General features: G+C 39.5%; 1 protein-coding gene across 2 annotated transcripts in view; it reads right to left on the bottom strand.

Moving 5' to 3' along the window:
• Positions 1 to 15926, bottom strand: part of LOC121948631 (protein FAM126B-like) — a 59011-nt gene that overhangs the window by 36054 nt on the left and 7031 nt on the right. For both annotated transcript variants that reach the window (XM_042494030.1, XM_042494029.1), the window contains exon 2: positions 2553 to 2637. The gene's annotated coding sequence lies outside the window, so the exon portion shown is untranslated. The remainder of the gene's footprint in view (positions 1 to 2552; positions 2638 to 15926) is intronic.

Raw genomic sequence — 15926 nt, 5'->3', positions numbered from 1 at the left:
TTGTCACCTTTTAATAACTCCTTGCTATGTGCAGGACATTTCATGCCATGTTGCTCCTCGCGCCTTTTCTCCATGTTTTTGAAAGAAACCTGACCTATTTGCTTACAGGTTTAAACGTGTATGAAAGATGTCTGAATGCAGCACAAGAAAACAGATGTTGATCAAAGTTTCAAAGGGTTAAGTGCTTTGTGATGATTTAATTAAAGCATATGTGTTCACATTGTGATTACAATTACAATCAAAATTTAAGATCTGACCAACGTACTCCTCTCTGTACTCTGTGTTCCTCCCTTTGACACCAACATGTGCTCCCGCAGTGTGCGACATGTGACAGAAGAGTGTTGTAAATAAACTCATTGCGGCTGTATCTGGGTCAGTGTCCTTGGGTTAACTTTCTGACACATAGAGAACTGAATAAAGTGAGATCACACAGGCAGTTATTCTGAGAGTTCAGACGTAAGAAACTGTTCAGATTCACGAGGAAAAAGCTGTGTGGGCACAAAATTGGGAATATGCACACATAGACTTTGTCAGATTTAGCAACCCCTGCTTATAAGATGTTCACACGCTGTTCCTTTTTGTAAATCCCAAACAGTTTAAAACTGTGTGCACAGTTCTTAATGCGCACCCCCACAGTAAGCCATGTTGACACACCCCTGTTTAATCTTATTTGGCACACCCAAATCATTACAGGCCAGGAAATTTGCACAAGCTCTTAGGCTTCTCTGGAATTACATTTCTAATTCTCTATGTTTCTAACAGTTTTTGTGCAAGACAAGATATATAAACTTACTGTTTTCTTGCAAATAAAATGGATAGTAGTGAATGGTGCAACTAATAGATAAATACTACAATCAAAATCTTACGGTACAATTTCATAAATTCAATTCTTTGATATTATGTCACACTAACAGCTGTTTATATCTCAACTGCTATCACATGCCATCATTGTTTTGTAGAGGAAAAATGTGTTCTTTCTTAAAATTCATGACACATTCACTTCATTCAGAGGCAGAATTTTACCTGTGAGTAGACTGTAACAGTTTAAAGTCACTTCAGTATTTCAAACCCGAATTTAGATGTTCCCAACTTAAACAAATCCAACATAAAACGATGCAAGGCTCTCTGAACGATGCAGATAAGCCTAAAAACGTTACAAAACAGGCTTAGGGGAGCAAAATATCCGATTTCCTGTGAGGCTGGAGGAGACTGTGATCATGTTTGCTGCTCAGAGCAGATGACAATCTGAACGAGTCAAATCTTTTTTGTGTGAACGCGCTCCTTAAATCGGAGTGTGTGAATTGAAAGACTCCATTTAGTAAGCTTGTTCAGCTCTTCATGAAAGGCTGACTCATTCATTTCCTCTGGCTTGTCAAACTGTCAAAGACTCACTGAAGTGAAATTCTCCATCGGCAGGGCAGGCTTATCAGTTACCATGGGAACTGTAGTCAAATGACTTTCAGGCAATGGCAAATATTCACCAAAAAGAAATGTCCTTTTGTAAAAGCAACTTTAATCATACTGCTGTCATGATGTATATAAAACAAGGGGGCTGCTGTAGCTGCCGCGTAAGGGATGAACTGATACACTACCACAATAAAAAATCCGAAAACATAAGATGTGAAACATGAAAAGATGTCAAATTATGTTGGTGTTATCCTTCATATGCCAGCTGCTTTTTTTTGGTTAATTGCATAAAGATGATATATTAATGTGAAAACATGAAAAAAAAAAAGTTCTTAACCTTAATGAAAACATCTGAAACTGCAACATTAAGCAAAATAATGATCCATCGATGAGATCATTTGGGGAAGAAGCGTCAACAGCTCACATTTAAATCTCATTTGCAGTCTCTGGCATCAAAAGTCATTTTCAAGAGTAACATTTTACATAAATGTCAATGATCATCTATTGATACTGGAATCACATGAGCACAGGAGTGATTTTTATAACATCAAGACCTTCTTGATTCTGGTGATCATGAGTATCGATAGAGAGGTGAAGTCCTTCACTTTCTGACTTCCCTGATGGGATCTTATCTTGGACTTATCTTGGAGTATGTATGGCAGTCAGTGTCTAGAGACAAGTCATTTAATGATGCAACATGAATTGAACATATTTTGTCAATTTAAAACATATTGTTGCAAGTCAAGGCAGTCGCAGTTTGTTGAACCATTTAGTCTTTTGTGAACCACATCTATTGTGTCTCACAATACACATCAACGACACCAGCTAGCTAACTTGCTTAACTGTTATATTTCATGCACAAATATGATATTATCTTATCTGATGTGTTTTACCTAGCTGCTACTGGTCTTTTTATCAGTATAAAAATGAAAATACCTGTTGCTCGTCCAAGTATATCCTGGTGCAAAACACACAAGCATTGCAATTATGACGTCATCTACATGACTTCTAATTACACATTTTCATCGTCTTACTCTTCAACAGTTTTACTGGCACAATTTAAAAGACTCAAAAATTTCAATTTTCACAAATAAACAAGATAAGGTGGTTTGAGAAGCCTGATGTTGCCCTCCCTTTGTGCTTACCTCAGTGTCCCAGAACTCAAATCTCCACTAGGAGAGGCAGATGGTTCTCCACAGTGTCACACATCTGTCAATCACTGAGGGTTACCTGCAACAAGGAAAACACGATCAGATCATCACTGGAAGACATATGACAGGAAAAGTGGTCAACTGCATTACAATGATAAAACAAACATTTGATAATTCAAGCTGTTCAATTCAATAGGCTTCTCTGACAGGACATGTGACATGTGTTGCCAAAGCACAATTGCAATCAAAATACAGTTGATGAAATTAACAACAGATAACATGAATAACAATATAAGTAAAATAGAGTAGAATGGGTATTTAAATTAGTAAAGGATATAGAATAATATATATATGTATGCAGTGCATATATAGACAAACATATATACATACATATCTCATAGTATCATACATACTATAAGTGTGCACGTGTGTGTGTATGTGTACTTTGTCTTACATTATAATAAATTAAATAGCTTTGAGTTTTAGGCTGTTGGTCGTACAGAACAAAATATTTCTGGCATCACCTTGGGCCTCCAGAAATTGTGCTGGACATTTCTGAAAGTTTTTTTCAATTAAGAAGACAACCAGCAGATTAGTTGGTAATGAAAACAATTATTTGTTGCACCCCTATTGTTCTGTACGATTTGCTTCAAATGTGTTTCATTTCATACTGGATTAAAAAGATTTAATCTTTTTAAGACCTTGTAAGGAATTCTAAATAAACTTCAAAGAGCGGAAAAGGAAACTGTCTTGGCAGCAAACAGCACACATGACAAACAATCACTAAGACAATGTACAAAGCAGCTGACAACATGACAACATGGAAACCAACAGTGGTTGCTACAACAATACAGCCACTAAAGACGCACACCTTTGGTATTGAGGACAGTACTGTGAAGAAGATAGGCCTTAGTACATGCTCTCACAGTACAAACCAATAACATGAATTTTGTTTCATGATAAAAAACTATGCATCTGTTCAACAAACACTTTGTTTTGAAGGTTATTTTGAGGCATGGCACAAGAAGTCAATTTCCAAGTTTCCTATTGTTGCATAGCAACAGTCAGCTGGGCGATTTGTTGTCCTCGACAGCTAAAAATGCATCTTGAAGATCCACACCCATAGTATTTACTGTACTTGGCAGAAATGAATCAAGGCTTCAGAGGACGCTGTGGAGAGCCGCTGCGTGTCCCTGAGAAGCAGACAGTGCCACATCACTGAGCACTCCATCTGATGTTAAGCATTTCCAACACAGCCTTGTGTTTATCTGAAGGACTCTTACATTAGCAATTCATCACATAGACTTAAGGAAATTACCATGCAGGAGTCCCATCTGTGTAGAGTGATGTGTATAAAGAAGGTTCTTATTTTCCTTTGCCAGATAAAGCGTCTGTATGACTCATCAAACCGAGGGTAACAGTGGCGCCAGGACGAGTGAATACAGCAAAGGGAGGGACGAGGGATGATTAATACAACACAAACGTAAATATATTACGTATTAGATGACAGAATTATGTAAGTTAAAGGTTGACAGGGAAATATTTTTGACTTCCCCATGGACAACAGGCAACCACAAGTACCCATTAAATATGATCACTTTAGCTTTAGGCCATTGTGGGCAATGCTACAAATCAATGAGCACAGCTGTTTCATAGTTACACTGGATTTTTTTTTTTTGCATCCGTATGAAATGCTTTGATTTGGCAGCCTTTTAACTTGCTGGATTAACCCAAAACAGGCAATCAGTTTAGTTATTTTATTCATGAACAATTCCTTAACTGATTTTCAAAGTATAATACAGTATCACTATTTATTTATTTTGCAGTAAAAAATGACATATACTGGACAGAGAAGTAAATCTTTATTCTTTATTGCAAACACTAGCATTAACTAGCATTTTTCTGAGGTTTCCTTCTTCCCATTTTCCATATCTCACATTCCTTTTACACTAACTGTATTGGATATCTTAAATATGTTTCTCCTATTGTCTATGACCCCTGTGCTTTGTCCAAAGCACAGTTCTGTAACACTAAAAAACACAGTAAGCAGAAGGCATCTCCATCAATACAGTCTCTCTAAGGACCTTTCAAAGAATAGCAGGATTAAAAGAGACCAACATGATCAGAATAGCAGTGGATTGGTCTTTGAACTGTTGCACAAGTCAGACAGCATTTTGTTGATGCCTCAAAATTATTACACTGACAAAACAACGAAGAGGGCTCCAGAGTGCAACCAAATATCGTGTGAATAAACATTTTCATTGGTTGCAGCTGTACAGCTGATGTAATGTGGTAACAAAGCTCCCAAGCATGACTTCCACCCAAAAACTTTTTGTCCTAGGCTTATATCGTTAGCAACAAAAACTATAGTTAGCACAAAAAGCAGACTGGCGTGTGAGTCATGCTGTGTTTACACTACGAGCGACAATGCAACAGCACAACCAGTTACGTTATCGTAGAGTCACCGTGGTAGTGTTGCTCATGCGCTTGTTACCGTAGTTACGTCATCACAAAGCACCTTGACTGAGTGTCATCTATAGATTGTATTTAGCCATAAAATATCTGTGGTTTTGATCAATGTCAGACCCCAGTTTTATGTCACATTTTGCTGCTCCATTGTATTCCCATGTGCACTACGATGCACATATAGCTAGTAAAGTGTCAGCGAACTGACCTTAACAACACAGTACCACAGCGAAAAACAAAAACAAACGACTGATTGACACTTCATTGCATCATTGCAACGTCTAGAAATAAGTTGTGGCCAGCTCAACTTTTGTTTGTAGCACATCACGCCTATCAGCAACAACAAATGACAGGACTCAGTCTGCAGCTTCATGTCACCGGCTTCCTCTGGAAATGACTTGTAGCCTAATGCTGTGTCACTCATAGTGTGAAGAGGCATCCATCACACTACAGCAAGCAAATTAAATTCTGGAGCTGGAAGACCTGCCTGTGGATTACAGCTACAACAGCAAAGGAGTGAGAGTTGTGTATAAGACAAGGTAGGTGTGTCGGTGTTGCTGCACCGTTAATCGAACATGCTAATGCTCATTTGAAAACATCACCCACATGTGCCGATCACTGGGACAAGGAAAAAAATGGAGCTGAGCTTTTCATCAAAAAAATATAAAATAAAATATAAGTGATTAATCAGTTATGAAATTAGTTGGCAATGTATATATTAGTTGACAACAATTTTGTTGCAGCTATTCCCATCTTACAGATGCAACCCAAAAGCCACAGTATCCATATAAAACTACATTAAGTGTAAGACATATTAAACATCTAGCTAAGGCTGGGTAACAGGAATTACAATTCTGTCCCGCCCTTCACAACAATCAGCAACAACATTATCAGCTGTAAATGCACATTTGAACTACAGTGTTACTCCTCCCCATTCTGCACTCTTTTCATCCCAGTATTTGCATGTCTAGTAACACCAGTGCTCCCCAGCCAGCCGTCACTGTTGGCTAAATATGTCACACATCTAATGAGGCCTGGAAAATGACAATAAGCGAACTTTCCTTCAAGAGCCGCTTTTCCTCTATGCAGGACCTGCTCATTGTCCTGTGGCGGGGCTCACAAGGGAATAGAAGAGTGCCAACCCATCCTGTTTACGGCACTTCAAACCCCAAATCACAATGACATTGTTAAACACACTGCTTAACGGCACACAAGGTTGAAACTAAGCCAACAAGTGTAATTTGTGTATTTTGTTTCAAGACAGAGTAGTTAGCACACAATATGTTCCAGTGTGAATTAGCAATCAGGCAGATGGATGTCAGCACCAACTGTGTGTCAGCCTATCTTGTAGATTATGAGACATTTTCACTGGTTATTAATGGACCTACTGATGGTGCTGGCAGAGAAGTTTGGGGGGCACCAAGGAGTAACTTGATGAGTACGTTTGACATCATGGACAGGCCAGAAAGCAGGTTAGTAAATGCTAGAAAGATACTAACGCTGTACCAGACTCAGAAATATGTCCATCAAATGAGACGTGGCTGTTCAATTTGAATATTTGACTATTCGTTCCTTTTTTTTCAGAGTCTGAATTGAGTTCAGCTGGACATTCAGGATGAAAGTAAAGTTCATGTAATAAGGTAAACAAGCCAGGTTAGCTCTCTGGGCTAATATGCTGCTAACTACACTAACAACAGCTCAAAAGTGCACAACATAGTTTTTTGCTGAAATTACATATCAAACAAAATTTGGGGTCCATAACGCCCGTGAAAGTAAACTGCACACTAAGAGACTGACTTTCAGGGGCCAGAACTAAAAGATACATGTAGGCCAGTGACAATATAACGCTGGTCACTTCTATTCTGCTGACTTATTTGGAGCAATGTTTGATCGCTGCTTGGACAAAGATGGAAAGAATTTGTGGAGGCCCGTCAGTGCGCTGCAGTGCAAAAAGGGCAGACGTTAGCGTTCCCACCCGCATGTCATGTTTCCTTTACTGCAGATTGGAGCCAATCAGAGCTGTAGGCTAACCGATAAATACACCTTACCCACTAAAGACAAAAGCCAGATGTTGCTGGGGTTTTTTCTTTCAAGTTGAAAAGAGACTGAAGAGTTAATAATGACAAAGTTCCAAACAACAATTGCAATTATTGTTGTGTTTTTAATCTGTGTTTAATTTACTTTGACATTTTTTTTATAAACAGGGCAACAATATAAAGAAAAATCAAAATATTAAATCCATTACATTACAAGCTTTCCTTTCACTGTCTCGACACAACTTTGTTCGTACATTGATCTTATGGGGCTGAAATAGTGTAACTTTTCACACAGCCACTCATTAATACGTAACTAAGAGAACGTCCAGTGGGCAGCCCAGTCATGCAGATCCTGAGTGCTACATGTTGTTCTACCTTCACTTATGAAGGAGAACTAAGCACTATTCACACTCTGACTCAGACTGCTTTCATAACGGAGCCTGGAACCTCAGCAGTCGCATGACTCAATAAGTATTTGTTAGCTCAGCTGGTAAATGAAAAATCCCTTCATACAATCAGTCAAGTCAGTGCTAAAATCCCAAACAACAACGTAAAATTAACATCTTAAATGTGTACTGCTGCGTGTTTACCACAAGTCCACCCCTACCTACGCAGCGCGTCAGCCAGCCCTCTCCTCTGCCAGCTGCCAGGACATACAGGACTAACAACAGCTGCAGCATGCTAATCGACATGCTGTGCAGCTCTATAAACAAACACAACAAGCATGCTAATCAAGGCAGTTCGATGGCAGACAGCACGTTTGTTTGCTAATCCACACTGCTGTTCTCTGTACTATATTTGTGTTTACCTTAGTTTCAGCATAAAAAAGAGAAACTATTCACTTGGAGCTTGACTGAACAATACATTAGGAGGCAAGCCCAAGTAAAACAAATGATTATGCCAATAAAAGAACACATTAGCAACAATGCATAACATTAAACTTGGCAGGTTTGGCCTAAAAGCTTCCCCTTGGTAACTGGAGTCTTATGTCAAGTGAGTACTGAATGGAGGGCTCCCGAGGCACAATACTCATCATTCATTACAGAGAGATGAATCACACGAGCATGCGTGACTAAGTGACTCATTAAACCAATGTAAACATACACAAGGTTACAGCCCAGCAAAGTACAGAGAACCGCTTTTAACTGCTGCTGCGCCCAAAACAGAGAAGAGATGACAGACCTGGATGTTTTGAATAGTTAGTTTGTCCAAGTAGAAATTGCCTTTACACAGGATACCAAAGATAAAGCAATCAACACTGAGCGTGTATTGGTTCTTGACTTTTGGGTACATAATTTGCCATTTTCTATGCCAGTGTTGGCAGATATGTTGTTTTGGCTAACTGTTTGTAGACCTAATTTTCTGCCACTAAGAGTCTCTCAATCAAAACAATACCAAAAGACGAAGCAATACAGTCATTACAGTCAGTTCCTCCCGTTTACGATTCCTTCCTTTAACCGGTAGCTGAATTATCCGCAGAGGTCTCTTACTGTCAAGGACAAACAGACCAGGTGATTGAAATCAGTGAAAACACTGAATAAAGAAGTTTCACATTCAAAATCAGTGTTTTTCCAATGTCATTTGTCTCATCGCATAGCGGCTGCTGGCCCAACTCTTACTCATATTTTCACCTTTTTTCTCTGATAAATTAATACCCAGACACCAGGCAGGCTTTCTTTACTGTAACAAAGTAATTAAAAGTGGTGGAACACTTTTCTCTGTACTTTGATATTAAATTCAGTGACGATGCCAAAAACAATCAAAGTCAAATAAAGACATCATTTTAACAACAGCAATGAAACCCAAAATAATTCCCTTTGTGATAAAGAGAAACACCAATGTTAAACTGCATCAATACATGTAAGAAAAAACTTACTTAATTTACTGTATGTGCGGGTTTGTATCTATCTGTCTCAACGTCTTCTCTCTGCCCTAAATGAGCAGTGCCAGGTTTCAACAGTCCAACACTGGGGATTTTTCAAGGTCAGCGTAGCTCAGCCAGCCATGAATTATTGAGCTTTAGCAAGCTCTGTGCCTGTTCCGTTTGTGCTACTTCTGACGCTGTCCTTCTTCCTTCAAGTTTGTTTGCTGTGACCATGACAAACTAAATATCCAACAACGATGGCGTGACCAATTATCGATCTTGGTTGGGAAATTTCCTTTGTGTTTACCCCGTTCAACAGGAAGGTCACCAGGTCAAACAAAGACCCAGGAGGATTCAGTATCTTGCTCAAATACATTTAAGGTGAAGTTTCGGATCTTTTGATGTGGGGTTTTAGAAGGCTATTCGGCATGCCCCCAGTTTGGAAAAGCAGGCTGGAGAGATGCTGAGGCTATGCAATGTACTCCTATGTAGGAGTAAAGGTGTCTTTTAGCCACCTAAAAAAATGGCCAAACTTTTTTTTTTAAAATACCGTTTTTGTCAGTGAAGTCTGGTGGTTTTGATAAGCATAGATTAGAAGCTGCTTCCAAACGGAAAGGGTTATCTGATGGAAAATGAAAGCAATTGAAATAGTCTTTATAGCATACTGATACATATTTGTTTATGTGGAACTTTTGTTAGGTGGCTTAAATGTGCTTTGCTGCTGCCCCTGTTCACAGCAGTACATTGCTTAACATTGCTTAGCTTCTGTGTTGGAACTCCTGCTGCTTTACCAAACTGGGGATGTGCCAACAGACATCTACTGTATGTAATATGCAAAAATCAGATAGGTGAGCCCCATTTCAAAAGATCCACACTATCCCCTTAAGCAAATAGCAATTTGTTTTGGAAATGTCAGACAGACAAAGGGACTTTGATACACTGCATTTGGGATTTCCCAACTATCTAACCCTTCTGGAGAAACATTTCGGGCAAATTTGAGCAAAGGGCTAAAAACAAAAATTACTGTTATCTCCAAAATTATGTTAATTAGGGAACAGGACCAAAACACACAACATAGCAGGTGTAGAATTTTATGGTAGGCAACACAGTGGCTGCTCGGACAATACTTAGATACTGGAATACACCCAAATCTCAGTCATTAAGGAAATGGGCTAACACCATGACAAAAACTGCTTCATATGAGTCCATGATTAACAAAATGAACGACAGAAGCAAGGGTAAGGCACTAGTTTGGGATCACGTCTGGACTCACACTGACTGAAAAACCTGTAATATGTAAGCTGTCACCTGATAGTATTTAACATTGTCATATGATGCACGGATATCAATGCTATTATTAGTATGTCCCTTATACTTTAGATTATTCCACCTTTTACTTTGCATTTTTCATTTTACTTCTTATTACACTGATATCACATGTATTGCAAGCAACAATATATGTCTTGCACTGTTAAACAATTTACTGAATTATTTAGCATTCCCACACATTTCCATGGACACATTTTAAAAACTTTTCCACAGCTTTTCAAGACCCACAATAAAATTTCCATTTTGTAAAAAAGCACACTCTTCACTGCATATGCAGCACTCTTCTACATTCACGCAGGAGTCTCGCTTTCACTCACAAATGCCGCCACACTTCACCAGCTATGTAACCTGTCCTAAAGGGAAGGGCTTGGCCGGTATTAGTCATGGAAAATTAAACTGTGCATGTTTTCCAATTATATAAAGCAGCAAATGAGTTGTTTCTGTTAATTTGCCTTACTTCACATCATATGTCTCTCGGTGTGACTATTGCACATCACAGTGCTGAAGCTGAAACAATATATTATGCAGCACTAACTCAACATATATTAAAACTACAGCTGTAGTTAACTGTCAACGACTAACTTACAGAAAATAATTTGATGTTATGTTACATATTATGTGGAAGATTATAACCCAAAAAATATTTTATTACACATAATACAATTCCATGATTTTTCCAATCCTCAAAAAAAGACTGTCAAATCTGTCACACTTAAGCATGGCTGTATGCCATTACAGTACTTAAGATGTTTTTCTTGCTCAAGATAATCAGCTTGTTGGTACTGTGGCATGCAAATATTGTAAAATTTTATTAAGTTTCACTTTCTAAATGAGTGCAATTTATCTGCTCCAACCAAAAATAAAAGTTAAATCCAATTATTGAACTGAGACTGAACTAAGGTGAGTCTCCAGCTGCTAAAACGCTAGGTTTACAAGAATTTAGTGCAGGTTCATGACCACGCTAATATCGGCCGATATTAGCCTTTCACAGATATACTGGATATACTGGTGGTTTAGAAATGGTTTCATTTATATAGTTTGTTCAGCAGTGCGCTTCAACTCCATTGTTTACACTACTCTTAGCACTCTGAAGTACATGTAGCAGAGCTAGCGTCACGGCAGAGCAGATGGGGGAGCAGACTCAGTCAAGGGGTGGTTTCACTTTAAGCCACATTGAAATACATATTGTTAAGTTAATAAACAAACCAACAAGACGATCTAAGTTCCCAGGGTGACGGGAGGAGAGGACTACTAACGTGCTGACTAAGTCGCTATTTAGTGGCTTTTCAGACCCTCTGGGCATTGTTATATTTAAAAGCAACAAGAGACACATTTAGCGACTTATTTCGATAATCAGGGAACAAGGAGGGAATATATTGCCATTTATTACCATGCTCGCTGCTCTCAATAACCATGGAACGCCGCTGTAAGCAGGAGCCAGCCCAGCGTCTCCCCCTGTCCCTCCTCCTGCACCAGGTGTGTGTGAGGGTGACAGGCGAACGAGAAGAGCAGCTGCTCGCAGTGTGAATTCAGGTGTAGTGAGTTTCCAGCTCAGTTATGTTGAAAGAATAAACCGATATCTGATGTTTTTTTAAATGGTCAGCAAAGACCATATAGTACTGATGTTTATTTTATTTTTATATTGTTTATTTGAATGGTCATCGCAGACTGATGCTTAACACATACAGTACAGACGTTTATTTTTATTTTTTATTTGTTCTTAATTTTGTTTGCATGTTATGTTCAATAAGTAAATTGTTGAATAAAAGTTGTTTGTTTAAGAGAGCAGTCCTCTGAGTACTTGCATAATCATATCGGTGCAAAATGAGTGCACAATCCATATAGAAATTATCTATTTTCATTCCAGCTAAAAAAGTCACTATATTGGTCGCCATATTAGTAATTAGTGAATTTTTCCACTATAAAATCGGCATCGTCGCAAAAATCCCATATCTTTCGGGCTCTAGTTTTGACACAGTTACATGGGAATTTTACTCACCTTCTTTGTATGTGTTTGCAGGTGGTCATTCATCATAAAACATACACACAGTCATACTAGTGCAAACACTCACATTTTACCCACACACTTTCGCCTAGGTAAAGGGATTAACTTTAATACCTGACCACAGTGAACCAGGCGGCTGTAATCTCCATCCCCGTGCCTCTCTTAATCGTAACAAGAACCAGCCACTCACCAGTGCAATAGGCTGTCTGCACATGAATACAATGGGGTTTATTAATAGCTGATACAGCTCTGAAAAATTACCCCAATTGCCTGACTTTGACCATATACAGCTATAAAAATAGTGAGGCTGACTGGTACACACCTCAGTGAGACGCCAGCTGACAGAAAGGACTTTCGGTGGGTAAAGGTCATGAACAGGCAGGCAACAGTGACTACAGTCAATATGTTCCTGTGCAGATCAATAGTTCTGCCCCTGGGACACGTGGACATAGGCAATGCATAAAAAAATACATACTACAAGTAGTAACACAGAAAAGAAAGAAAGAAAGATAGATCGGTGCACAGAATTAGAAAAGAGGAGGGAGTGAAAGATTGGATACTATTTCTCCCTCATCCTCTCCTCATCTCTCATAGGCCAGGCTAGGGGAACTGAGGCGTACGCACATCCTGGGCTAAAATTAGCTCTGCTGCAGCTGCAGGGCCAGACGTGTTGGGATGGGCCCGCGTTGCAATCCAGCGTGCGCACACACACGCACGCAAACACACACGGTTCCACCAATTAGATAGGGTCAGCCACAACACACAATGCACAGGTGAATGCCAACAGCATCCTGCCTCCTTCCTCTCTGCTCTCTAAACTCAGGAATACAAATGCTGCCAATGCAAATGTTGTGTGTACACATCCTCATACAGGATAAGCACATGCACATACCCCCCAGAGTGCCCGATAGTAACCTCACTTACATGTATCAGCACTGGAATCAAAGAGGAACAACTTATAAAAGCCCCTGGCATTTGCTATATTTCAAGAATTTACTTTGCGACCTTATCTGCACACAATGGGTTGTTTTGAACAACGCCCTGTAATTTTGCCGATGAGCATCATAGTAAGCAAGCTCTTAGTATAGACGGTAAGTGTTGAGGCTGTAGCGTCTTGACAGGTCATGGATTTCCTTACAAAAAGCAAAATAACACCATTATACTCTACTGTTGTCCCATTTGCAAAGCTGTTGAGTAAGTCATGTATTCTCACACATTTTTGGTGTACAATACATAAAAAATGTCAGTAATACAGAGTTTTAAAATAGATAAATGATGAAGGTTAACACTAAGGTTATTTTTTAGATATGGTTAGTGGTGGTGTTTTATTAGATTGCAAGGTTTCCCCACACATGCATTTATCTGTGGCGGCCAGCCATGATCAAAACATCTGCTGCCATAAATAGATTTTCTATTTTTGGAGCTGGACCGTTCATTAGGAATGCTGCGTTAATTTATGTTTGGTTATTTATAGCACCACACTGTCGGAGCACAGAGAGCACTCTTAGCACAGACATAGCAGTAGAACATCAGCCGCCTTGAAAACTTAACCGCTCGTTCTGCTGGGTCTAAACTAGGTCTAACTTGCCTCTGCAGCAGCTGCTCCTCTCCATTGATCTTATCTGATCAGCTCCGAGCAGATCTACAGATCAGTTATCCACCCCGTGACAGGGTGGATAACTGCCTGTGCTGCGTTCACAGAACCTAGGTTCCAGGTTTTGTGGTGTGTCCAGCACTGTTGTCACTAGTTGGCCCTTGATGGCGGCTTTTTAGCCGATTGAGCATGTTGAATGAATCAGGGGCAGAGCTTGTCTGTGAGATTAATCACTCTGATTGGCTGCTCAGCTTCAGCAAATCGGGGCACATGAAGAGAAATGGAAAAGAGGAAAGCGAGCAAATGACTCAAGTCAAAAGGGACATACAAAAGGCTCTCCTCTTTTTTTGTTTTATCTGATCTGATCATTCCAGTAAATGGAATATTTTCACAATGACATGGCCATCTAGAATTAAATAACAGAAGGCCAAGCAGTGAGTAAAAGCAGTGTGGAAATGGTTGGCAAACAGGCAAAGAACATACATGCAAGTTGGCTGTCGGCAATAGTCTTTGAGATGTGTTCATGTGCAACTATTTAGCCCAGACAAAGGCAGTGTGATGCGATGCAACAGTTAGCCTTAGTTGCCACGAGTTCTTACAGGGGGGTGTCACAAGAACCAATACTTAGATGTTCAAAATTCTGAAAGCGTGACCATTTGAGGGTCTATTCTGTGCTGAACGCTGGAGGTTTGATGTTCTTCTCTTGTCTACACGGATTGAAATATATTCAGTTTTAGATAAAAACGTTTTGCTTGTCACAGTCATCCAGCCGTCCAATCCCAGTGGAGCAGGGGCGGGACAAATAGCTTTCAACAAAGACCAACTATGTAAAAATGCTGAACAACAACAACAATGGAGGACAAATATGTAAATATACTGTGGGCTATGTGAACATATTTCACCAAGCCTACAAAATCTCATAGATGAGTAGCCTACTTAGCATTTGAAGTGGACCCTGTGGAAATAACAATAAAGTTTTAATTAGATGTTATTAAAGTGTTTTTAATAACAGAGTATGTTCGAGTACATGGGATTATTGTTTTTTTTTTTTTATTAACATGGTATGAAATTTGGTATTGATAAATGTGAAATTTCACTAGTACTAGTATAGGCCCCTAAATGTCTGGTATCATGACATGCCTATATCTTTGATGTCAGTTTGGTGTGTCTGGGCCTTAAAACCACCACTCGCTAAATCTTAAAATAATACGATTTTATTCACCAATTGTCTAAAAGTATCAAAGAAAACTGAACATTACAAGCTTCACAAAAGGTAGGATCTCCAGCAGGGTTAACGTACTGTGGGTTGTAAATAATAAACACTGCAACACAAGAGCCACGGAAAGGAGGGGATTGTTTTTATGAAAGCCTAGAGTCACAAGTTCACTGACAGTTCAGACTACAAACACATGACCACTAATTCCACAGTATTTAGCACGGCTGCTGACAGGGTGCATGGTGTGTGGGGGAGCAGCTAAGCATTTAACTTCACTCCAGAGAAATGGAGGAAAATGCTGTACTGCCAAATGAGCTGCTCAGCAGTCTTCTAACAATTGGCCACCTTGAGCTTTTGTGTCATGCCAAGACCACTGCAAAGCCCCACAGCCTGCGTGACCAAAGGATCAACAGGGGGGGATATAGAGGAGAGTGGGCGCATTACTACACTACCTCAGATTCTGCTGGGGGGGGCTGCAAAACTGCTGAATACCAAGAAAATCAAGCCAGAGAGCTTGGCCTCTAAACTTCCTCCCACCCCAGAGACTGATTGTTAAATCAAATTGTTTCCTACAGTATGAAAAACAACAATAATATAGGCTACATTTTGGCTCTGTCTATCCCACTGCAGCAGACGCAAAGGAATTACACTAGCTGGACAATGACAGAGTTCTGCTAGAAACTGCAGCCAAGTTAATAAGCATAAGCCACTGAGCCCTGGCCAGACTTTGGCTTGCTAATGAAACACTTGGTATTTTTAGGATTTAGACACTTTTAAAAAAAAGTAATTACACAATGCAAACTGTTCCTTTTGACTGTTTACTGTAGACTCTGTCTGTGTTTCTGACTGTTTGTATTT

Source organism: Plectropomus leopardus, chromosome 10, assembly GCF_008729295.1.
Source record: "Plectropomus leopardus isolate mb chromosome 10, YSFRI_Pleo_2.0, whole genome shotgun sequence".
Classification (NCBI taxonomy): domain Eukaryota; kingdom Metazoa; phylum Chordata; class Actinopteri; order Perciformes; family Serranidae; genus Plectropomus; species Plectropomus leopardus.
This window is presented reverse-complemented; position numbering and strand designations above follow the sequence as displayed.